This window comes from Cygnus olor, chromosome 13, assembly GCF_009769625.2.
Source record: "Cygnus olor isolate bCygOlo1 chromosome 13, bCygOlo1.pri.v2, whole genome shotgun sequence".
Taxonomy (NCBI): Eukaryota; Metazoa; Chordata; class Aves; order Anseriformes; family Anatidae; genus Cygnus; species Cygnus olor.
In genome coordinates, this window is record NC_049181.1 from 11,929,005 (window position 1) to 11,955,170 (window position 26,166).

General features: G+C 35.3%; 1 long non-coding RNA gene across 1 annotated transcript in view; it reads left to right on the plus strand.

Annotated features, from left to right (window-relative positions):
• Positions 1-25,694, plus strand: part of LOC121077503 — a 71,808-nt gene extending 46,114 nt beyond the window's left edge. Inside the window, exons 3-4 of the long non-coding RNA XR_005824094.1 lie at positions 23,222-23,285; positions 24,994-25,694. This is a non-coding gene — a long non-coding RNA (uncharacterized LOC121077503). The remainder of the gene's footprint in view (positions 1-23,221; positions 23,286-24,993) is intronic.
• Positions 25,695-26,166: the final 472 nt, after the last annotated feature.

A 26,166-nucleotide genomic window follows, 5' to 3' on the forward strand; every position in this document is an offset into this window, starting at 1 on the left:
TAGCCTTCCATTGTTTTGTGCATTATGATTCTGTGTGTGTGCATGCATCGTTGTGTTAGTCAATGCAGAAAATGGGGCTCTAGAAGTACAAAAGAGAGTTTTCATATAGGGAAATCTGAATAGTTTGGAATACCAGAAAAACTGTTTAGTCAGTGTTTTTAGATTAATAGCAGGTAATCTCTCATCTTACATACATAAAGATCCACGGTAAAGGGCTATCATTTACACACTGGACTTCTAGTTGACTTGATAAAATCAATCTTTTGCTTGCAGCTTTTCTGATGGTATTTGAGGACAACGTGAGACTAGGCATTTCTTATTACGTATTGCCCCCTACAGATAAATACGAAGATGACAATGAGTACAGAAAATGTGACTGTACTGCAGACCATCAAAAGTCCAATTTTTACTGATTTAAATGGTAGTTTATGAGCCTGAAAAATCACGTTGCCTATGTTAATGAATTTTTAGCTTAATTGTTTATTTTTTAGGTCATATAAAAAGCAGCAAGCAAAACCAAAGAAAAGCAACCAAAATAACACATCAAATTGTACTGATTTTTAGTCTAGCAGTGGCAAGAAATCTCAAATGCTGTCATTTTTCTTCAGGCCTTTTTCTTCACTGCAAATAGAAAATATTAAATCATCTTTTCAACTTCTCATGAAATCTATGCAAACCAATATCCATCAGCATTTTATTCTAACATAAAGGAGAGTTAAAAATAAATAAATATAATTTGCTTGACAGGAAAAAATATTGAGCAGACAGAAATTTATCAGAGAGACACCTTTAAAACTGATGTTCTAAATTCATAATGTATGAATATAGAGGAATAAATTAAGCATGAGAATATGGCACTTGCACATACACAGAAAAGCAAAAGTTTTATCTTGCATTTACGAAGGAAGATTGCACAATTACTGCAAAAGATAATTATCTCAGAATAAGCATACATCATAGCAGTAATTTTAACTTCATTGTTTAGTATGAAATGTCTTACATAGGAGAAAACTTTGGCAAGCAAAGATTAATTGTAACTTGCTTTTTTAAATGGATAGTGTGGCACGTGTTGTTCCACACAATGATTGCAATGTTAGTTAAAATGTGAGTGTTCATTCTATTTCAATTTGTATTAATGGTTCTGCAATTAGGTAACTGGACCTGCAAATACCCTCCATAGGTCACTACTTTTGGGTCACTCATATTATTAGGTGCTAGGGGACGTCTTATGGAACAGGAAGTTTTGTTTGTCTTTCAGAGAACTGTGACAAGACTGTGGACTTGCACTGCACCTGGCGTTTTACAGAAATTCCTCAAAGAGGAGGCAGTTTTAGTCCCATAGGAGATGTGCTAAAATGTGGTGACATTACCTTTGTCAGTCTGCCTGTATGCAGTAGCCAGCTGCAGCTATGATGATATGTCCTTCTGAATCCAGAATCCAGGATGGGATAATTGTCTAATTAGCAAGAAGAGATTTCCTGTGTTGATATTTGGCAAGTTAAATCCAGAATATCTCATAACAGGCTCAGAAGCAGACTGCTGCCAGGAAAGCTCAGGAAGCCACCTCTCTGCTTATTGACTACTGATCACTTCATCATCAGATGATGCTCCTTACTTTATGACTTTACTACAGCAGCAAAGACCTCGTGTTATTGAAGGACTACTAGTGATATTTTGCAGAATAGACACATTTTTTTCTGTATTTGCAGGATATATATTTTCTAATAACAAATTATTATCACAACGAATAAGTTGGTATAGCTGGTTAGGATTTCTTCAGTTATTTTGATTTTGGTAATAAATTTAATTTTCTGAAAGCAGGAAGTTTTGGGGGAAATATACTGGTTTAAACAATGTTTTCACTGAGGATTCTTCGTGGATCAAAGGTATAATACTTTTGTCAAAGAGACAAGGCTCTTGGCTCTCCTGCCAAGGAGTTTTGCTATTCAAGCAACAGTGTAGAACATGAGAGATCCAAATTCAAATCCCTTTCCTGATTTGAGCACCTTTAGTCAACCACCTATGGCCTGATCAAACTACTCGTGGGGAGAAAGAGGTGAAGGCAGTAGAAAATGGGTTGCTTGGGTCCTTCTGTATCCAAGATAAATTTACTCATTAGCTCTTCACCACAGAAATGATATTTTCTGGATTGAGGGAACATGAAAATCAGCCATCCCCATGGGAATACACCAGACAGTTCCACTTAAATCTTCAAAAAGCTTTTATAAATGTTCTTGTGGAAGGAGACCTGCTGTGCAAAGAAAAGCTGTTCTGGTCTGGGCAATATTAATATCCAGACAACATTTCACAAACATTGTTTTAACTTCTCAAAATGCTTCTGACTCAATTAAACCTACTCTTTGGGGGTATTCACCTTTTAGTGTTTCAGTTCCTTGGTTGGACATCTGGTTAGGAAATTGTGCAATTATATCTGTTGCCTTCAAAGAGGGCTTTATCTCAAGGTACTTGCTTTCTCTCTCTGATCCTCATACAAGATTGTTCTTATGAAAAAAAAATAAGTGCTTAAATATATATACTTGTGCCTGTATATGTACATGTACATAGTACATGTGTACACACATACACACATTTCTACATATGAAGTGGGTATATTATATAAAATATATAAAAACTGCATTTATAGAGATATAAAATCTCACTTCCTAACAATGTAAAAAGCCAAATTTGTGGAATTTATCAGTGCATTTCTTATCAGCTGACATTATTACATTTCACTTGTCTACGGTTTTATTTGATGTTCAGAATACCGAAATTTAAGAACTAGATGTTGGATGCTGTTCAATATTTATCTGATTCTCTTAGTTAATATCCTGAAACAGATGGAGGGTGGTGGTGAGAGTTTCATTGGCCCCAAACCCTTTTCATGGTAATCAGAATAATAATAATGAGCTCAAATATATTTACAATTTTTAAAATACTGAGCTAATGGGAACTAGCTATTCCTAAGAAGCCATCAATTTTAGGTAATTGGAGGGGGATAGTTCCTCTTAAAAGGCATTTTTTGTTGTTCCTGATTGGAGTGATTTTTTTTTTCCAATCTTCATTTAAATATAATTTCAAAATTGCCTGGTGTTCATGATATGATTATCATGAAATAATATTAGCTGGCATATTTATGGCAATTTATTGTAATTACCCAGGAGTAGACTTAGTATTTTGAACCAGTATTAAGAAAAATTTGTCTGTTTTCATATTCTCTCTTCTTTTTGCTTTCATCTTTCAAAGTATTCATTCTCAAAAAATACTATTAGTACCTAACAAATGCAATATATCCTTGAAATCACAGCTATGTGTATAAACACTAAAATGCGGTGACAAATCCTCTGTCTCTCTCAGATGGTTTTCTTAACCTTGAGTTAATGTTTTTAGAAAGAGAAGACTTTTAGCTATGACTTTTCTTAACCATTTTAATATTGTTAAAATTTCTAATAATAATAAAAATATATGTAGAAAGTGGAAAACATTCAAGTTATCTACTCTTTCTTTAGAGACAGTATGTTTTATATAGAGAGAGAGGACATTGGCATGACTTTATATGCTAGCTTCACAAGTTATGCTAGTGTAAAGAATCATCACCATAAAAAATATGTTACTCTGTTATTAAGGCCTCTTCCCTGTGGTCCTAACTTTGACTGTATAGGGTAGGCAGAGCTGGTGATAGTGTATGAGTGCCTAAGTTAAACACTCAGCTAAAGATAGAAAACCATCTTGCCACCCTTAGTTTAAGAGGGCTCATACAGAAAGTTATGTAGTTGTGGCAACAGAATGGATAAAATAGCCCACATAAGCATACTTATCTCCAGTGAATGTGCTTAGATTTTCCAACTGTAGTTTTTTTTTCAGCTATTTATATGATAAAACCAGCTCTTCAGAAACAAACAAACAAACAAACAAAACCCTCATAGTTAAAAGCAGAGAAGACCATTGGAACACCTCATAACTAGATTATTCTTTTAAATCATCCCAAATAAGTTATTCATCCTAGCACTGGCTGTAACTGTGCTACAGGTTGTGGCACAATTTATGTTTCTTCAAAATTAAAAGAAATGTTACTCTATCCATATGCAGTGTTCTGTGTAGACCCAAAGAAAGTATCTTGTTTCCTATGAGCTTAAAGTTTGATACAATAACATCAAAGAATTGTTTGTGTCTTTCTTGTTTCTACATAATAATGTAGAAAGAGATTATAACGTATTCATGAGAGCTTCAGATCACAGTGGGGTATAACAACAGCTACTACTTACCTATCTGAATACTCATGACTTATTTCTATCATCTCCATTTTAATCCTAACTAAACTACGAAAACCAACTGTGTGTTTTGCATGCTTATGCCAGTGTTAGTTTCAAATAGATACTTTTAAATCATGGAAACTGCTCTGGTTAAGGGAGAGATCAGTTCCCCTTTAAGAGCACTTGACAGTCTGGAGGATGAAGACCCAGAATAAGTATCTGAAATACCTGCAAATATTAAGTGTTTCTGTCATAGTATAAGGGCTACTCAGATAGAAGAAAATCAATGTCAAGTCCCAGGCGAGACTGTAAAGGATCACTCCAAAAATTTGCTACTTGATTATAAAGGAGGACAGTTAATTACTGTTTTTGAAAATCCCATGCTTGAAGCAATCCAAAATCATAAGAACTCTGTCTACACTCTATTTCTGCAGTTTTCTGTTCATGGAAGTTGCTATATGCACATGATTTCCTGCCCACAACATGTTAGAGAGACCCTATTGTTAACAAAAGATAAATGCAGATGCTGAAATAAGGGGGAGTTTACAGAACATTGAGAGAACACAACAAGCGAACTAATATATCTTTTTCATGTTCCTGACAATCTGTTGCCAGTTTATCAATAATCAATAGGTAAAAATCTGGTACATGAGTGTTAAAAGACCATTTAAAAGACGCATATCTTGTTTAAAATTCATGGGAGGCATTTCATATCACATTAGAAACAGGCAAATTATCTTTAATATATTCAACATATACCCATCAATGAAATATATAAACACAGGAAAGATTATTCAGTGTTTCACTTAGTCTGTACTCTATTACGTAGGTAAGAGGATTATGCTTAATTCCATTGGGATTGGTTTCTCTCTGGAAGAATACACTTCACTACTTCTGTTAACATGAATAAAACTATCTCCCATTACATGCAGAGAGAAGATAAAGGGTATGGGCTGAAACCTTGCAAGTGAGGAGGCAGGAAACACTATCCCTACTTCCCTATAATGGGGGCAACAGTCTTGTGGGGCTCTGTCCTCTTGGATTATCTGTAGTGACTGCTAAAAAAAAAAAAAAAAACAAGAACACTCTGCTCCTATTTACCTTTTTTTGGAACTTCCAGGAGATTTCAGAAATGATAAACTAAATTATAGTGCCATAACTAAAGGGACTTGATGTCAGTGTGGCATCAGGCCTTCTGAATGCAAAAAGACTGAGTCTTCCCTACAGATAACATGGGTCCAAATGAATCCCTATGAAAAAGAGACTATTTTATGTCAGGATATCCAGGCTTCTCAAGGAATCGTTGCTGAAATAGAGGCTCTGTTATTCAGTGCTTTCTGCTCTAGCTGGTCAGTATTAAATGAAAAGTGAACCTCATGCTGGAGTGTTTCAAAGGTGTAGCTCCCCTGGGAGGCCACAGTAAGTGGGCACAAAAGAGTCTCTCTGCCCCTAAGCATATTTCTTTTCCATAACACATTTTTTTCTCTTTCTTTTTCAAGTGTTGTAAATCTAAATGTTGAAGTCTAAATCATTAGACTGGATATAAAGGTTTTGATTTGTATCTGAAGATATTAATTTAGTATTGTGATCATTTGCTAGGGCAAATCTTGTGGTCATGGTGTACTGATAATTTGCATACCTGAACATGCTATTTTCTAGCTCTAGTAAAAAATGACAAATGATCAAAAGAAATACTTCTTTGTTTCTCTTTTGTCACTGTATAATTTATCTCCCCTTTTTTTACTCCATCTTTTCTACTTCTTGTTATTGTCTCAATTACATCTGAAAGATCCTTCTCCAAAACAATAACAGAAAATAACATGATTTGCTTTCTGAAGATCAAGCTTCGCCATCAGCCTCTTGTTTTCATATTGACTCATGAGTAGGAGCTGCCTAAAGCATCACTTTCAGCAGTGAACATTTATGTTATTCATACCTGGTAATATGTGGAGTAAAAGTTGGATATATTTGTGAAAAATTAAACCACAGTAAAATCCAACATAATAATAATCCAACAAAATAATAAATCTATGAGATAAAAGTAAGTTAGGGGAGAAAAACAAACAAACACATTTTAAGATTAGGCTGGCCACCCTTTCACAAAGACCCCTGAGAGGAGATATATAGAAAATCTTATCATCCTAGAGCATGTACCTTGAAGGTCTGCTAGTAATGGAAACACAAATGACTCCTGGGCCCAGGAATGCAATATCAAAATGTGTCCTACCACACACAGGTGAAAATATGACTTAACCAATGTCGTTAGGTACCGTGCCAATGTACTGTTGCATATTAATTTATATTTTTAATAAGTCATTAATATCTGGTTTGAAAATGGTGAGGTTGTGATTATTTGAAACATAAAGTTACACAGGAGAGATTCACAGTTGCAAAAAGCATAAGCGATCAGACCGAATTATATGTGCTAAATATTACAGACAATATTTTGGTGGCAAGAATTAAACTGTTTTTTGTTGGTTTTGTTGTTGTTGTTTTAATGTGGTGGCTTTGAGCATGAGTAAAAAGAATTAGGCTCAGACAAAAAAATGGCATGCTTATCTTTTGAATGAATATTCTGTGTGGATGATGTTAATTATTTCATTTAGTGATTCAGATAGGAAAACTTCATCTGGCATAATTAAAGTAAAATCATGTCTCAGAAGTGATTATTCTTTTTAGTACTGGTTGAAAATGTTTGAGAGGATGAGAGTGAGGGATTATATATCTCTGTGAGAGGGAAAAATCTGTGCCTACTCTGTGATGCAGTTGGGGTAGGAAATAGCTGCACAACCTTTTTTCTTATGACGTAGCATGACATGGAATATCCAAAAGGACTCAAGAAAAAATCTAGTTTAGATCTAAAATCATCTTTGCACAAATTTGAGTGGCTATAACTCTTGTAGTGGAGAACTATGACTGAGGAAACTTCTCTTTTTCAGTGGCTTTTCTTTTCTGATTGAACCCCATCCTCCCCACCTTTTGGTTCTGTCTTCTTTCTCACCCTGCATCTGTCTTCTCTATGCACATGGTAAAAAGCTCCCAAGATTTTGTTTTCCACTTCTAACATAAACGACACAGAGAACAAGAGAACCTCTAGGTGGTACTATACTGTAAAAATTAGAAGCAGCAAGAAAAATCCTGCTAGCTACTTATCCCCAATTCAAGATTTCACTTAGACTCTAAGGATAATATTTACAAAGGAAATCCCTATTCCTTTCAGGTGGAATTCACTCTTTCACATTAACAACTAAACATCTTCAGAGTTACAGCTGTGTCAATCTTCATTGCTGTACATTTCCCACATTTCTAACCTAGCTCTGCAAGATCCTATTTTGTAATTATTTTTGATATCACCGAGTTTATATATTTAGTTCTGTTAGCTCAGAACTTCATTGAAGATTGATCGCGTTTAGATATAGCAAGAAAGTCCATCTGACAATTTTGATAAATTGCTTTCATATTAGCTAGCATATAACCAAGCAATTTACAAGAGAAACAGAGCAGTAACTTTCATGTAAGACTTCTTCTGTAGCATATATATCAGATACAAAATGTGTGCAAGGGGAGATGCAAATACACAGCATAGAAAAAGATGAATGCTTGAGCTGACATGTAATTTGTGGTTAAGACTAAAAGAAACAAGAACTTTTTTTCTCAATTTTACAAGAACTAAGTTCTCTTTCACGAAAGAATTAGAAACTAAAGCAGACAAAACCAACTTTCTTGTTTAGAGGAAAACAGCCCAAGATTTATACTCAAAAGCTATATCTCTTAACTGCCTTTTGGGTGTACACAGGATCAGATTTTACCCTAGGACAATGAAAAAAATGTGAAAAGTCCCTTCAAAAATAAATTCTGCTTGTGAGTGTAATTTCAGATAACTTTGGTCAATGTAAGAGAGATAGTCTGAGCTTGGTTAAAACATAAAGGTCTTAACAATAATTTCTTCTGCCACTCCGTGGAAGAAATATATATACAGGTGCATGAGAATGAATACTGGATGTTACTAAATTTTTTATGCCTAATCTTAGCATTTAAAATATCAGAAATTGTTAAATTCAGCTTAAGCTGCAGGTGGCCCAAGGGAAAGACAGACTCTAAGAAGTTGGGCTGTAACTTACTTGTGTGGTTTTACTCCCACAAGTGCCAGCACTTCAGTCTTGTCTAAAAAATTTTTTTCCTGACTTGGTATCTCAATTTCTGTGGAAGAGAGGCTTATACGTACAAAAGGCAGAGGAAAGTCCATGACATGAGGCTGCAGGACAAGCCAAGCTATAAGCTGTGTCTGTATCACACAGTGAATATCTCTCAGAAGAGAGCCTGAGAGTTCCTGAGATGTGGGGGTAGGTCTGCAGAGGAACAGCAGATGGAGCAATGCCCCGACACTTGCCTTCCCCTAAGCCTCACCATGGGAAATGGGGTAAGAATAGTACCCTCACTAAAGGCAGTTGTGGGCTGTTGAGCCATGCCTAACTGTTTCAGGGAAAAAGTGTTGTTCACTTTTCCTGGGGCTCCTTTCATTTCAGTCAACCTTAAAATGAGACCAAAAACAGAAATTACCAAAAAAGTGCTGTACAAACACATTGCCCTTACCATGGCAAGTATCTCTGTGGGACTGGAACAGTTGGAGGCAGCACAGCAATGACAGGCTTTTGCCGCTTCTGCCAAAAATTTGTCTTCTTGCAACTCCTTCCATTTCTTTTATTCATTTCTCTTTCTTTGCTGTGTATTATCTGTTCTTCTCCCTTTCTTTCTACCCCATTGACACTTTCTGCCTCTCTTGACCTTAACCCCATGCTGTCTTTTGCACCAGAGGCTGCAATGATTGAACTGATGGTAGATGGATTATGGATCCTATCTGAAAAGAGGTTTTTGTCTGAAAACCTGTCAGAAACACTGGCAGATTTGTCAGGGCAGATTAAAGTTATGGGACATACAATGCCGGTAGAGATGTACCAAAGAAATATTGGCTCATTTGGCTTGCGTCTGCTGTGGGATTAAACTTGAAACAGCTATCAGCCTTGTACTGTCCTACCCAGAGCCTGCCATTAACTGCTCACCTCACGCACACAGAGTAAGAAGAGCAGATGGGGACCCATGGGAACTTTTAGCCTGTTCACAAAAAATCTCAAGCAGCAATACTGTAGTAAAGACTTTCTGGTTTTTGGAAATGTGGTTCTCCCATTGTAATTTGACAGAAAAACAAACAAACAAACAACAACATAACAGCCAAAACCCAGACTTTCTTCATAGAGCAGCCTTATTTTCAGTATGATTATTCTCAATATAAAATTTATATTATCTTAGATCATGTATATCCCTGCATAATATATTTGTTTTGGTAAACAATCTGTTCAGACCTATAATTATAATTATACTTATTAATATATCTTCTGCCTGTGCATTTCAGGCTGGACTGATTAGCACGACTGCTGGTGTAGCATGTGCTTCACAGCAGCAGTGTATTATGGTAAAATATGACTTTGGAAGTTGTGAAATGAAAAAAAAAAAAAAAGCATGACTTAGATTATATAATTCATTCTAGCAAGGCCAAAGAAACTATGTAAAACGTCATTTCAAAACAAGCAATTAGCTTAATCCAATCATCCTATTTCATTACTTAATAACTTATCCTCAGTACAACAGGTCACCACATTAACTAAACAGCAAATGAACTACTCAGGAAGTGTAGCTGTTCTGTGACTTGATGAATCCTTGATGACTTTTCGTCTAAATTCTTGGACTCTACTTTATAAAAAATTTAGATTGAATTTCACAAAGACAAGAGATCTACCTTACCTGGAGAGCACACAGTTTATAGAGATCTTGTTAATGAAAATAGCATGTTGACTCTTAAATGTCTTACTTTTTGTAACTTTTATACTTGTATGCCTGTAATTAAAGTAGATGTGCACGCTTTGTCTGATGGATGTTGGTGCTGTAAAGTGACAGCTACACAGTCAAGTATTATTAATAGAACGCTTCTAACTTTAACAAAGAGTAGATCTAAAGATTGAGTGGGCCGCCAGAAAGGAGTTAGCACAAAAAGAGTGTTTTCTTTTTAAAAATAAATTGTACATATATGAACTTCTGACCTTTTTTCTCAATTGGTTGAAAGTTTTCACCAACGCTGGTAAGGTCACAGTTTCAAATTAGGGCACGTTGTTTGTTTTTTATGCCTTCAAACAACTCTGACCTAGTTTGGGGCATGGGGTATTTTTTCCCAATACAGCATGGAAGCTTTAAAAATCTTTGGGAACAGCAGATTAGTATAGATTACAAAAATGTACTTCAGATTTCATTTTTAAACATTGCCACTTTAAAATGTTAATTTCTATTTTCTTTGTAATGTTAAATACGATGATGGCCAGCAGTCATTGATTATTCTGAAATTGCCTAGAAATGCCTCTTTGCAATGAAAAGTAAGTAAAAAGCATGATAAGCCAGTCAAAACCTACTCAAAAATCAATATATTATTTTGAATTTTAAAATAAAATAGAGTATCTGCTATTTTCCATTTTAATAAAGTTCAAAGTTTGAATGAAAATATTCAGGCAATATAACAGAAAAAATAAAGAAGTGTTGCCATGGTTTTTGTTTTGTTCAGATTGGTTGTTTTTAGCAAAAACATTTTTTTTTTCTTAGTATTCCTCGTAGTGTATTAATTAGAATGAAAAAGTAAATAGTAAGGAAACTCAGTTTTTCACAGCAAATCTTTCAGTCTTTCAGGTGTCAAATCGTACATTTCTACTGTACGATTTGCTGGGTCCATGCCATCACCTGCTATGGGCTGGCTAAGCACTATGCTGGCAGTCCCAGAAGAGGGCAGAGTAGTAATACAGAGTGTGCAGCCATCGCAGCCTGTTCCTTATATATACAGCACTGCCACCTCTTGTTATGACTGTTTTGTAAAGAACAGAAACATCTGATTTTTTTTAGAAAATAAATAATGAGACTTGACTGATCAGGAGAATGTTTATTGGAGAATGTCCAGGACTTGTATATCTGGGGCCCCCCTGCTTATATATGGCAGTAGGTGCAGATCTGGACAGGCTGGATCTTGCCTTAAACAGTCTTTTTCTTTCTCAGCCAACCCCCCACCAATGAATAGAGAGAGGCTTTTTTCTTGTAAGCTGTAAAAATGCTATTGCAAGTTAATGAGCCTCTGAGACTTGAATGTATCATTTGGCTAGGCCTTCAGCACTGGAACTTGAATGTACTGGCTGTCAGTTCATCTTGTGCATCTTTTCTACCTCAAGCACTCTAATATCTATTTAGTCAAGATACCTTAGTTCAAATTCCTCTTTCTCTTAATTTTTTTTTTCAATGAGAAAAGTCCTAAAAACTCAATGTATTTGTTCTATATTTACTCCTAGTAGCAAAATAAGTTTTCTCTAGCCTTTGAATTTACTCTCCATAAAGCAGCCAGTATTCATACATGAATAATTGGAGAGAGATATAAAATTATTATTACAATTGAACCTACTGCAAGCTGTGCGTTTTGTTTCATTTATTTAGGCCAATGTGCTGAACTGGAAAAAACACCCTTTAAAAGAAATATAGTCTTTATTGATGAAGCCCATATAGTTTATAATAGTTCATTAGTCATTTGCTTTAATTATTCTCACCCTTGATGATGCTCTATCTTGAGCTCCACCAGCTCCAAGTTCGCTTTTTTTGAGTCTCAACTGTATCTACGCTACCCAGAAAAGTTCATAATAAAATTGACTGAGAGCACTGAATTCAGGTGAGATAGTGTGTGTGCTAGTAGTACAACTTGAGCATTTCTGTGATACTTCATTCAATTGTACTGACATTTAGTCTGTCATTTGTCTCCTATATGAAAGATTATGAGTTAAGAGGTCCCATTGCTGCTTTTATGCCCACCTCAGAACAAAATTTTAAGCCCACTATGCATTTTTGAACATGCTTTTTATCAAGTCTGTCTCCTAGATGCTGAGTACTATTCTCTAGTATACTAAAGAATTTATGCATGGATTAAACTTTGTACAGTGAATAGCCTATTACTTGTTTACCTGGCCTGAGGCCAGTATGCTCATTCTTTTGCAGGATAAAGCCTTACTGATAAATGTCATCTTGGTATATATCTTGGTCTAATTTACAGATATTTGCAGGCCATTTATTTTACCAAGAGAGACATTTTTCTTCTGGATACCAAACAAATGGGTTATAAAAGCAACATTACTGCACTAAATGCTTGGGATTCTTATTTAGTTAGTTAGTTTGTTTGTTTTATGAAGCCTGCAAAGGGTAAATAACATTTAAATATGATCTTATAAATCAGATGACCAGAAATAGCAGTTGGGAATTTTGCATTCAGAAGAAGTTGGCTCATAAAAAGCTTGGAAATACATAATTTTCAAAGTTTATAAAGTAGATTTTTCTTCAGGTGTTATGAATGTAAAAAGTATTTCAAATATATTTGCAAATTCATTTAACTCACTGAAGTATCATAGTAGCATTTAGGCTTGCTTTGTAGCTAAAAAAAATAAATCTAAGTCAAGGTTAACATTTAAAATTGATGTTACATAACACATTCCCACCATTAAATACTAAAAAGCACAATCAAAAAAACAATAACAAGAAAGGTCAATCTCAGTTGATTTGTGGGGCATTCAATGAAGAAAGTCAACTTAGCATGTCAGTGTCCCTATATTACAAATCATTAGGTTTGATCCTGCAATACATGAGATATACAACTACTTATCTCCATAGGAAAGCCTGAGTAACCAAATCTTGTTTATGTCCTATGAGACCTATATTGTAGTGTCCACTTTAATGTGTGATGGGACCTATTTTTTGAAAAGTTCTAGGCTTTGTGCTGTCTGGTAAAGGCTTTCTCTCCGTGCTGTAAGCATGTGAATCTGAATGTAAGCATGTGAATCTGTGTAAGCAAGTGAATCTGAACATTTAACTAGTCATTGATTAGTTTGGGGCATAAATTGGATGTAATTTGCAAGTCAGTGAAGATTCTGATTAGAAAAAAAAGAAGTCTGTAGGATAACCGAACCACACCATTTCTAAGTCAGCAAGTCTTCTTGTAGTTCTTTGGCTTTGCAGAATTACAGATAAAGTGCTCAGGCCCAAAGTATACATTTATATTGATCTCTGTTTATAAAAAAGCCTGAATAATAATACAAAAAAATGTTGGCATTAGGTATGAAAAGGGTATAAAATCTCTATAACTTATACACTTTATCTTTTGTTCAGCTGATGAAGCTAGGCATTTACATTATCAATTCATTCTAGAGTTCAATTTTTTTACTAACTTTTTAGAATTTTTGCTAATATTAATGGAAAGAATGTTGGATATCTCTTACACATCTCCAGATATTTCTGTAAAAATGCACAAGAATAACTGATGACATAAGGACATCTTCAAATCAAAATTTTAAAAATGACCTAATATTCTTTATAAGGTAATGGCAATGCAGGTTAGCTAGATTTTCTTATAAAGATATGGCACAATAATTCTATTTCGTGCTGAAATTTTTACTTGTTTCCTGAGAGGACTAGCCAATTTCTAACCTATCATTGAATGTTAAGAGTTAACTAGTGAGATGTAGACTTTACAATGAAATTGTTAATAGTGCTTTAATGATAAAATTAATCAAAAATGGGGATAGCCCAATATGGGGGGTTAGATGACAAGCTATTAAGGCCAAGCTATAATCAATATGCAGAGAGCTTAAGACTTGCATAGCTGAGCAACTGTAGTTTGAAATCGTATGGATGACAATTTGCAGTACTCTAATGGCTATCTTCAATAAACTTGGAACATAGTCCTGACAAATCCTCGGGGCTAATGTTGTCGGTAGCCCATGCAAGGAGAATCACTGCAGCTTTCATTGACATAGTTCATTTTACTGTGGCTGTGCTGCCGTTGCTGTATAAAAACACCCACTGCATGGTCTTCAGCAACTGTGAAGATGACCTTGACAAGAAATCCTCTTGTCATAAAAGATACTAGGTTATGAAGAACAAGATAGGTATGGTTAGACTATTACTTTCAAATCATGCATCTAATTACTGCTCAGGATGGATGTCTTCACTGAAACTGCAGCTCTGACTGCAAAACTAGAATAACAGACTTGTGGCACAGATGAAATAGTAGCCTTTTGTCAGCATTATTCTGGAAAATAAATAGGTATTTTTTATGGGCCTGTCTCAGGAAAGTCTGTCAGAGCTCAAAATCAAATCAGGTTAAATTTATTTTCATGAAGCATGTGTTTAAACCTTTTGCTCAACTGGTGTGTCAACAACAAAATGTGATTTCTTGGGAGTGCAAACCAAAGAGCAGAATTCCCAGAGAAACACAACCAGAATTCCTACTGACTGTCTACCTGCCTTGGACAAGCCACTTGACCTCTCTATTTTAGATGTACTGGCTCCAAATTGTGTGATATTGTTTTTGGCATTGTGGACATTGCTTTGCTGAGGGGTCAGCCAAATTGCCAAATTACCAACTATTTTGCGTACCTCAGAGCTTTGGAGAACCAGCTGTCTGCTACCATAGCATTGCTAATGGACAAGTAAGTCTGTGTGGGGCCACAGCAGCTGTAATTACCAGGACTATTGAGTGTCTGCAGCAATTACCAGCCACATTTTCAAGGATCTCCCCCTGGTTCTGTTGCAGTTCCCTTGGCTTCCTCTTATGGCTACTAGACTAATTTCTTGGTCTGTCTCCTTTCATCTTTAGAGAAGTAAAATTTTGCCTTGCCCACATACCTAAATTGCCTAGAGGTGAATATGACCTGGCAGCTGTTGCCTGAGTTTTGTAAGACCTGAATGTAAAATGCCCAAGCTAAGTGTTATAAGATGATGAGCATTATCAGTGGAAGTTCTAATAATTGGTGTAAGAATTTTTTAAATTATAACTAGGAATAAAATACTGGATTCAATATTTCAATATTTTATGTAGAACTGCTGAGTTCAACATAATCTGGCTTTCATCCTAATTAGCTGGATTAGACCAACTGCAGTTTACATGTAAAAGATGAAATACTGCTTTCTTAAAACCTATGAGAAGCTTCAATACAATCGGTACTCATGAAAGTCAAATAAGTGGAATTCATCAACATATATATTTTGTTGACTTTCTTTTTATGTACTTTTGATAAGAAGAGAAGTGTAGGAAGGACTACAAATTGTAACTTGATTTTTAGAATCTTTTTATATCTCTAAAGCCTCAACTACACTAAAGTCTCAACTACCCTGATATTTGCCCCTCCTTGTGCGACATGCAGACTGAACAACATGGGCAGAAATACTAATGCACGGCTATTTTAGAGGCTCTTGTTCAAAATAAGTATAAATAGGTAATATAGTCCATGCAGTAGATGAACATGTCCCAGAAGCATTACTGCTAAGACACAGTACAATAAAAAGAAAATAAGAAAATCTGATTAATTTCATTGTTGTTCATGCTGGGCATTTCTCTAGTAAAATGCATATATACTCCCACAGCTATAAGGGCAGGAATAAGAAGGCACTCTGGTAGTCTCTGCATTATATAACCAGAATAGTCAACTGAAAATAAGAAAAGTCCTAATAAAACTCTAAAGGTATTTAAGGGCAGAGTAGTCCAGAAAACAACAGTCAGTGAACTATGCAAAACCACTGGTTTTGTCTGTAGGAAAACTACCATAAGCACAAGACTAAAATGGATTTGTAAAAGATAGGGAAATTGAAGCCAGCTTCTGGCTGTTTTCCTCCTCCTCATCTGCACACTTAATTCAGACTCTGTCAAACACGTCCCAAATTTGGATGTTCCAGTGCTTTCTTCTCCAGGATCTTCATTCCCATTTTCTGTTTCTTGTTCAGTTTTATTTATTCCTAAAAAAGTCTTCATTCAACTTATTTTTTTTCACTCTAAAGGTGTAAGTTTGATTTTTGTCCCTTAAAGACTTGTAAATCAAAGGAACTTCTATTCAGTTTGATATATAAGAAAAAGACCAAGATGCCTGCCAGGCAAGTGGTCATATCAGAAATCTATTAGAGCCCAGCTCTTGATAGCAGGCAGCGTGTTTGAAAGAAAATGTTTCCCCATGGATTTCCCTAGCTCAGCTTCTGTAAGCTAATGTAATATGAGCACAAAAAGAGAACAAGCCATGGGTTCAAATATGTTGTAATATCTGCATGTTTCAATTACAATAACACTATTAATTACATTTTTAACAAACTAGGCAATTTATTATTTATTGAATAATCACATCTTTGCTGATTTCCAAGACTCCATTTCTTAGCATTTATTGCAATTTATTTTGGACTTGCCGAAATTTACATGTAGATCAGTGGAATAATCAGAAATATATTAGGTCCCTAACAATCACACTCCAAAACTTGTTCTTCACTTATATCTCATGTTCATCTGTAGATTTGAATTGCTCATCTTTTGAACTTTCATTGATAATCAGATCAGGAGAGAACTTGAGTGATGAAATCAATGGACTTGCACAATCTAACTTGTATTGTTTGGGATAAAATGACAAAGGGGCTCTTTTTCTCGGTTTATTTGGAGCATCCAAGCCTTTCTCTGAATTTGCAATGAAACTCATTGCAATAGGAAAAAATAGATATGAGCTTGTTTTGCCTATATGAAAGGTGACATCTCATATTGGTGCTTACAAGAGACAGTCTCACAAGGTGCGAGACACCAGAGAGGGCTGGAGTGTTGCCACTGGATCACTTATGCAGCAAAGCACTTGGACTTTTGGTTTGTTTGTTTTGACTATCAAATTATTCATTTTATGCTTATGCTTAAGTTACTGAGTAGATGGGAACCCCTTTCGCTTCCTTTTATTGCCTACTTCAAAAGTCACTCTCTATTTTGAAAGCATTATGAGTTTGACTCACCTCAGAAGCACCACACAATAGCTCAGGGTGGACTGTTGAATGCCTTTTCACCAGAAATTACACACAGAATTTTATAACTGTTTTTGATCTTCAGACTGGTGACTAAACCCAATGCTTGCATCTTACTGAGAAGATGCTTTTTTAGTAAACATTCGAAATCCACTGGTTTTATATAACAGCCAAATACAGAACATCCAACAATGCTGACTCTGAGTGACAGTTACTACAAAAGTCACAAATACATTAACTGCAGACCTGAGTTTTCTCATGTTGGTATCCACAGTCAAAAAAAAAAAAAAAAAGTCTATTCTTACTTAGTACTATCACAAGAAAAGATTACTGTTCTATTTCTTGTCATTTTACTGCTAGAAGCAGTTAATAGAGTTTTTTGTTTGTTGACCCAATAGAGTTTTGTTTGTTGACCGTTCCAAGTCAAAATGATTGAAAAATGTGCACTTTGCATGATGAACTTGGGTTGGATAAAAGTATTATGCTTATCCTACAGTTGTCATTGGATTTAGACTAATGTCAGTGCAATCCAAACTGGATCCCCATTAATCTTGTCAAAGATATTTTATAGCAGGGATGGAGTGGGAGGAGTCAGATGAGTCCTATTGACCTGTTAAAACTGACAGAGATTTTTGATGAAGAAATCTGTGTCACACCCTATACCATACATCATTAGTGGTTCTGAATGTGTTGAGACTAAGAACAACCTCTCTGCATTGGACATTCAGAAGACAAAATTTGTTGAGGCAGTTTTCATGTAGATGAGATAGGATTGAAACTATAGGCCAAAAGAACAAACATTTCATATCATCACCACTCCAGAAATACATTTTTTTCCTGACTATAACTTTAAATATCTATTACACTTGTAACATATAAACCTTTCCTGACCTATGGCCTCTTGTGTTCCTCTACAGAAAATATTTCCTTTCTCATGTGCAGAGTTTTCTCTGTACTAACCTGAAGTTAAGTTCTTAAAAAATTGCTCTTTCCCCAGCCGGCTATTGTGCTACATGAAACATGTTCCAATTGTTTTTAATATAGTAAATCAGGAGTCACAGAAGCCTATTTAAAATAATTTTAGCTAAACATATATTACTGCTTCCACAAGCACAGCCTGAAATTTTCAGAAGTGCTTTTCTCTCTTTTCAGTGCCAGAGGGAATGGAAGGAAAAGCATAGTGCTTTAAAAGTGAGTCTCTTCCATCTGGTCAGTCACCCTTAAACCTACTTGAGTCTGCCGGGAATAGCCTAAGACTGTTTCTATTTTTCATCTGTAGTTAAAACACTAAGAGGCATAATGAGAACAGGAGCCTTTATAAAATTACTGACTGCCAGAATGATGAATTTGCTTTCTTCTATTAAAATGCTGCTGTGTTTTGGGTTTGATGTCATTTTATGCTGTTTGGCTATTACTCTGCTTTTAAAGTGGCTGTTTGATTTATTTTTTTTTTTAATATTATAGGAGCAGTATTCCTGCTGCTACACTTCAGGGTCTCACAGACTTTTCATTATAGTGCTTTATTTTCCAGGCTTTGTGACTTACTGCAGAAAAAAATCTTCAGCCAAAAAATGGATCACAAAGTCTCAGTTTGGGAGTTTTGTCAGGAACTCCTTGTTTAGGTTGATTAAAAATAAAGTGAATTTTGATGAATTTTGTTTCAAGCTTTTTCTTAGAACATATTATTTATACACATGAAAAATAATGAATTTCAGAATTATTCTTTCTGTCTAGATCGTCTATCATTCTATAAGTTCTAGTCAAACATGAAAGATTTTATACTGATCATATGAGTTTACCAGTACAACCCAGAGCTATTAAATCTCTTTGATACTCAAACCCGACATTTTCTAACTCATGCTTTTGAAAGCTGAGGGTTCTTTTTTTTATTTTATTTTAGGTATATTTGAGTGTGTGTGTATGGTTATATATTTCAGTAATATAACCATTTTGTTTCATAACCTGGAACTGTATTTATATTGTACCAAAACACAGAACATCACATCCAGGATTTCACAGCCCAAAAAATCAATAAAATCAAGACAACACAGCAGATTTATGATTGTGACTCCAGAATCCTTCAGTCTTTGGGCTTCTCCATATTCATCCTAATGTTAACAGAAATTCTAGGAGTACATATATCTCCCCTTCCCTTCCCTTCCCTTCCCTTCCCTTCCCTTCCCTTCCCTTCCCTTCCCTTCCCTTCCCTCCCTTCCCTTCCCTTCCCTTCCCTTCCCTTCCCTTCCCTTCCCTTCCCTTCCCTTCCCTTCCCTTCCCTTCCCTTCCCTTCCCTTCCCTTCCCTTCCCTTCCCTTCCCTTCCCTTCCCTTCCCTTCCCTTCCCCTTCCCTTTCCCTTTCCCTTTCCCTTTCCATGTTAGCTCCAGGAATAGTGAAAGCAGGACTTGTTAGAAACTCTCGTAGCTGTAGGAGAGGGATAATGTTTTGCTGTAGAAAAAAAGGATATTCCAGTGTTAACAGGTTAGCCCAGAGTTAACCAGCTAGAAACAGTTTGATTCCTTTTTCCTGCACAGGTTTCCTTCATAACCCCTTCTGGATAATATAAATTTTTCTATGCCTTATTTCCCTATCTTTATATTAGTATCTGCTCGGGGGTGCTCTGTGGTTAAATAAATGCTTTTTTTTTTTTTTTTTTCCCATTGGAACTCTGATAATGCAGCAATATGTACTCATGTAAATACTGGAGAGGCCTTGCATTTTGCTGATCTGATGGCTGCAGCAGTTGACTAACACAAGAAAGGATATAACTTGTTTAAGTTTTCCAGGCCTAATACCTTAAAAACTTCAGTGAGTTTAATGTAAAGATGGAGTTTTCCTTCTAAGCCCTGTGTTCTTTCCCCTTTCACTTTTAGGCTACAACTATGCCTTCTAATGGAATAAAATTGTTGTTTCCTTGGACTGTAAATACTCTTCATACTTATTTTTGTACAGGACACGTTTGGTTTTACGGAGGTCCATCTGAACAGTATGGAGTATTGCTGTTTTAAATGGGTTTACACTCCTATTAAGGTTAACATTTTGGGAGCTTTTTTAAAAGCCATGTCTGCTTGCACATGTGCCTGCGCAGGCCTATGTTTCTATGTTTTAAAACCCCACAGATGACAGTCTGCATATGCAGACTGCGCAGACTTCTGTCAATGGCTCCGTGAAGGTCAATGACGCACAATCTGAGGAATAACCATTAATACCACTCAACGCAATGCCTTTAAGATGGAGCTTCATCACAGTTTATCATCCCTACAGCAAATCTATATATAGGTATTGAAGCCTGAAGTGGTGATTTTCAGGATTCATTTAGGCAAGGAAAACAGGTGCATGTATTTACATATATTCCATGATGAACATATATTCCAGATGAACAATATTCCAGCTGTAATATTGGCAATAGATTAAAATGATAAAATTCTTGTTATGGTCCAGTTTCTACTCTTTCATGCACATCTGCATTTTGGAATTTAATTTGGCTTTCTGATTTTAACTCTTAAACTTCCTCAATAAAAATCATATACCTTCTTAAAGCATCTGGTGGGGTACATTTTATTTCATATGCACACCCATTTCAGGCATGCGCCTCTGAAAACTCAGATGAAGTAACAGAAATTTTGTCAACTCAGATATCCTATTAAGTACTAAACTTAGCAACTGACAAAGTGATAAAGAAGTGTTAACAGCCTTCAACTCCCTTGTTATCTCTAGCAACAGTTGCTACCACATCTTCCTTGCAGAAGATCTTCCTTAAAAGGAGATTACATCAAATGTGCAAATATATCCAAATATTTTAAAATATTAAACCTTTAAGAAAGAAGTTTGCAACATTGTTGCAGAACAGAGCTTCTTTTGGTATGAAACTATTTGCAAGCATTTTCACTCATTTTGTGCTTTGATGCTGGCTTGAACATGGGATGTTGTTTTCAAAGGACTATACTGTCTGTACTGGTCCTAGGTTCCTGGGACTGAAGGCTGATGAAAAGAAGTAGGAGTGGTATCTGCAATTTTAATCTACAGCCTCTGAGAAAATACAGTATTTTATTTTCTTGACTGATTTACATAAACAGTGTTTGGCTTTTGATACTCCCTCCCAGAACCTGAGCATTGGCTGCTCTGTAGGTCCATTATTTTTAGTATCAGTTCTTGAGTGCTGGGAACTCAGGAGCTGCAGAGCTAAAAGAAAATATTCAAGATGATAAGTCAGCTTTTACTTAATGTAATTTTTAGTTTCAGCATACATGAAACTGTCCATGTAAACACAGCAACTAAATACTTTACTTCTTAAAATTGTCCTGGTGATAAACATAAAATAATAAGAGGCTGCCCATTATCTCCTTAGCACTGGAGCTGATGGAGGAATTTAATTCTGTCCCTATTCATGGGCACAGTTTCAGGAAGCCCCTTAATTAGCCAAATATCTTAAATATGTCTTTCTCACAATCCACAGAGTGACATTTTGTTTTAAAGTAATATCTGTGACAATCAAATAGTTCAATAATCGTAATTAATGTAACCATTTAATTCTACTACTATTAACAGAAACCTACCTAAAACAGAATCTTAAACTATTGCCCAGGGAAGTGGTTGAGTTGCCATCCCTGGAGGTCTTTAAAAGACGTTTAGATGTAGTCCTTAGTGATATGGTTTAGTGGAGGTCTTGTTAGTGTTAGGACAGAGGTTGGACTAGATGATCTTGGAGGTCTCTTCCAACCTAGACGATTCTGTGATTCTGTGATTCTATTGCATAGGAAAAAAATGTGACAAAAGCAGAGTTCCTCACTTCCATTTTATTGCAGATGTCAAAGCAAAGCAACTACAACTTTACTTGATGAAAATCTGGCTCTGTAATATCCTCAGCCTTAGTCCAGTGAGACTCAAGACTTCTTGTTATGGTCACATCAACTTTATAACTGGAACCTGTGTTATGAATCATACTATAGTTCTGGGCAACTGAATGGGGCAACTCCAAGCTTATCCGCAGAGCCATATCTACAAAATCAAATTGATATAGCCATCAGTACCTAAGCTCCTGTCATTTGAACTGTGCATCAATCCTATGATTATAATGCTAGAACTGTTTTATCTCAACAGGCAGAGAAAGTGCTTGGATCATAAATGATCTCTGCCTGGATTGACAAGGCAACTTCCTATAATCTCTTCTTCTGTTGCTTTCTCTCAGCCATCCTGTCTTATTATAGCTGTAGTTATTGCCCATCATTTCAAAGATATCCACCAGTTTCATTCTGCCCCATTTATCCACTGGGTTCTCTGAAGTTTTGAGTTTTGTACCTGAATACATGCAACACGGTCAACATATGAAATTTGAATATAGTTTTGTGGCAAGGAAAATTTTAGGAATGTCTTTTTACTTCATATAGAGTGAGCATGAATTTTAGCAAGGAGTTTTTTACTTTTTCTAATATAATATGCAAAATTTACAATCCCTATTTTGCATATTTAACTGATAAGAAAAGCTTAGCTTTTTATATATGTCTAACAGCCTTAGCAGTCTGCTAAGATGGATAATACAGTCAGGGGCAAAATAAATGGAAATGGTTCAAAATTCAGTTAAATTTAAAAGCCTGTTAGTTTTCACTAGAAAAATTCCACTCCTATTTTGAAGGGGGCAGTTAGAGTCATAGAATCATAGAATCGTTTAGGTTGGAAGGGACATCAAAGATTATCTAATTCCAACCCCGCTGCCATGGACGGGGACACCTTCCATTAGACCAGGTTGCTTAAAGCCCCATCCAACCTGGCCTTGAATGGATTGGATGGGGCTTTGAGCAGTAAGAGAGTTATCCTGGACCATTTTTGAGTCACTATGCTTGCAAAATTCCTGTTAAGAAAGAATGATGAGTAATGTGATGTAATAAATAAGGATACCCTCTGTTGGCAACACAAGCTCTGCCTGTACTGATGGAGGGTTCAAGGACCCTAAGCGTGATCAAAGTAATTAAATAAGAAATATGTGGATACATTTCTTGCAGTCATAGCAGCAAATTTAGAATGATTTTTTTGTGGTTTATTTTTATAATTATTATTTTTTTTCTTAACTCATTCTTACTTTCTTGCAGGTTAAAGAAGATAGTAATATGTGTGTATGCTTATGGTCCTCAGTCTCCAGAGTTCTCTTTCCTGGTGAATAAAATATAAATGAATTAGTAGATATTATTTGGTATGTTTTCACATGTCCTGTTTAACTCATCACACAATGATTGATTACTTAGGTAGCACAAGTCATGATTTTTTAAACAATCTTATAGCCTTTTTGAAGTTGTATTACACTACAGATGTTTTCTAACCTAACTTTAGCAGTCTCATAGCATGATGCACAGGAGCTATTTCTTCAGTTAAGTTTAACATGCATGCAGAAATAATCTTCTTGTGAATGCGTGGTTTGTAAAGTCTTAAATGTGTGTCATGAAATATTTCCAGAAAGGGAACATTATTTGTACTTAGATATTATTTCTCACTTTGAAGCTTCTGTTCAGATTGTACAATTATGGTAGAAATCCAGTTCGTGAAAAAAGGACCATAAAATTTAAGAATACAGCTTTTGAGAAACAGCTAATCCATCATGCTTTACATAAATACACAGCATTTATGTGTTCATTATGTTCCTTGAAGATATTTTTGTATGACGAAATTTGATGTAGCTCTTTGTGTGCCGAATTTAGTCTTCATTTTCAATAATTTAGACATAATCAAAGACAAATGGAATACAGAAGCAGTCTACAAAATATTTGTAGATGGTATGCTATGATATTTTGTGAAACTATTTCAAAAAAATGTATCTTCTTTCTCTCATTAAAGAGATTTCTTTTATGTGTCAGTGGGCCCCAAACTATTCTCATTTAAAAATAATTCCATTTTATTCAATTCAAATGTAGAGAAGGTAAGAGAAAGGAATTTATCTGTGGCTGTACCTTGTATCTTAAAAACAAAAACAACTAAAAAACCACCTATACCTTAAATATACTGTTTAGCCTTGTGATAAACATGCAATTTAGGACAGGGTATGAATGCTTATTTTCGTAAAAGAAAAGGAATGAGAATATTTGAAATGTAGGATTTCATAGCTTAGTAGAAATATTTGGAGAATGCTATGAAGCAGACTGAATTACGGAAGCACACAATAGGCAAAAAAAAAAAAATGACACAAGACAATTACTTAAAATGTAGGAAGCAAATACTAGCACAAAAGAGTTATTTCTCCTAATATTTTTTCAATCACAGCTATTGTAATTGCTGCTCTGTAAAGAATGGTTCCTATTAAATGGTGTTCCTAATGTTTCTTGGTTATTAATCATAGAGCATCATTGCTGGAGACAGTCTGGAGATCATTTTCAGAATGTATACTCCTAGAGAATCTGCTTTGGCATTTTTCAAACAATTAATACTATTTAGCTCCCTGAGAGCTATCTGGCCCACTATTCAGATAGCTTTTCTGTCAATACTGCTGAAGTATTTTCCAGATTACACTTTCAATCGTTTGTTCTGTTGCAACTGCTTCTGAATGAAATGCATTTTTGTGTCTGAAGTTGTATGGGTTTAGGAAACTTGCATGATGCCAAGAGAGAGCAAATGCTGAAGAAATTATATTTATAGCTCCTCCTACCAGCCTCTTAAAATTGCTTTCTCTTGATTTTAAGTTGGCACATTTTTGCACATTGATCTAGTTCTGAGGTTGGTTGTTCTTCACTTTCAGTACATGACTTGACAGTTTTTCATGTATGAAATTACTGTTAAGAAACAATATTAATAAAAAGAAGTGTGTTTTTTGTTGTTGCTGGTAGTTTTGCTGTTGTTGTTGTTGTTTCATGGTGTGTTTTTTTTTTTTTTTAAGAACCTGGAACAAATACAGAAAAAAGCATTGTCCCCTTCCACAGAGAAGTGGAAGAACAATCCACATGATTGACTTGCAACTGAATAAGGACTAAGGAGCCTAAGATTAGGAGAACCTTCAGATAACACTTATATAAGGAATATATTCCTTGAGCTTGGAAATGAAGAGGAAGAAGAGGGAAATGGCCACAACTACAACAGGATATTGGAAAAACCTAACAAATTTGTACTGGGAAAGGAAAGAAGCATAAAGACACAGAAATCAGAGCAAAACTACTTACACGCTCTAAGCAGCCTTAGTTGTGTTTTGTTTTCACTACGCACTTTCCGTTGATAAAATTTCAATATCTAAGTCAAATCTCATTTCTGTCAAAAGCAGATAATATAATTGACTCAGAAGAGATCCAGAAGGCAAGTGTTATGTCAGTGTAAAACCTTAATTGTAGGAAATTGATGATTTGGAATTGAATAAAAGTGTTTTTCTTTTCTGTTGATCTTATTCTCTTTCAAATGATCACTACAAATGTTCCTGACTAAAATTATAAATGAATTGTTCTCAGGAACATTTAATGTTCTAATCCTTCTAATGTATTTTGTGAGTAAAAGTATGCCTGTGACTTGCTGGGAACCAAAAGCCTCATTTCCATTATTAAATGAAATTAACTAAACTATTCTGAGTTGTAAAGGTTTTAATGTGTTTATTGTGAAATGGCCACATTTTAAAATATTAAGATATTAATAACTCACATGAACAAAAATAATCAAATTAACCTTTGGTTTACAAATGTCAAAGGGTTTTCCAAGGGTTCAGCTCGTACGAATGGTTCAGAGAGGATTTCAAAACACTGCTTATCTAAATTATGAAAAGAAGTCATTGAACAGAAACTTTAATCAATTTTTGATGAGTTGCATATTGAAATCTAGTATTACTATATCAAAATGAAGCAGGGTGGTGGTGGGGGGGAATACCAGATAAAGTAATCTTTTTAGCTTCATTAAGGTTACTGGAACAATGCTGATTTATGCCAGCTTTGGAAGTGAAAGCATTTTATCTAAATGTCCTGTTGTTAAACTCTCCCCTGACCTTCTATTGGAATGTACCTGTAGGACAAATGGATTTATCAAGTTTATATCCTTACAGAAAATTACATAGTCAAAACACAATATTTATGTA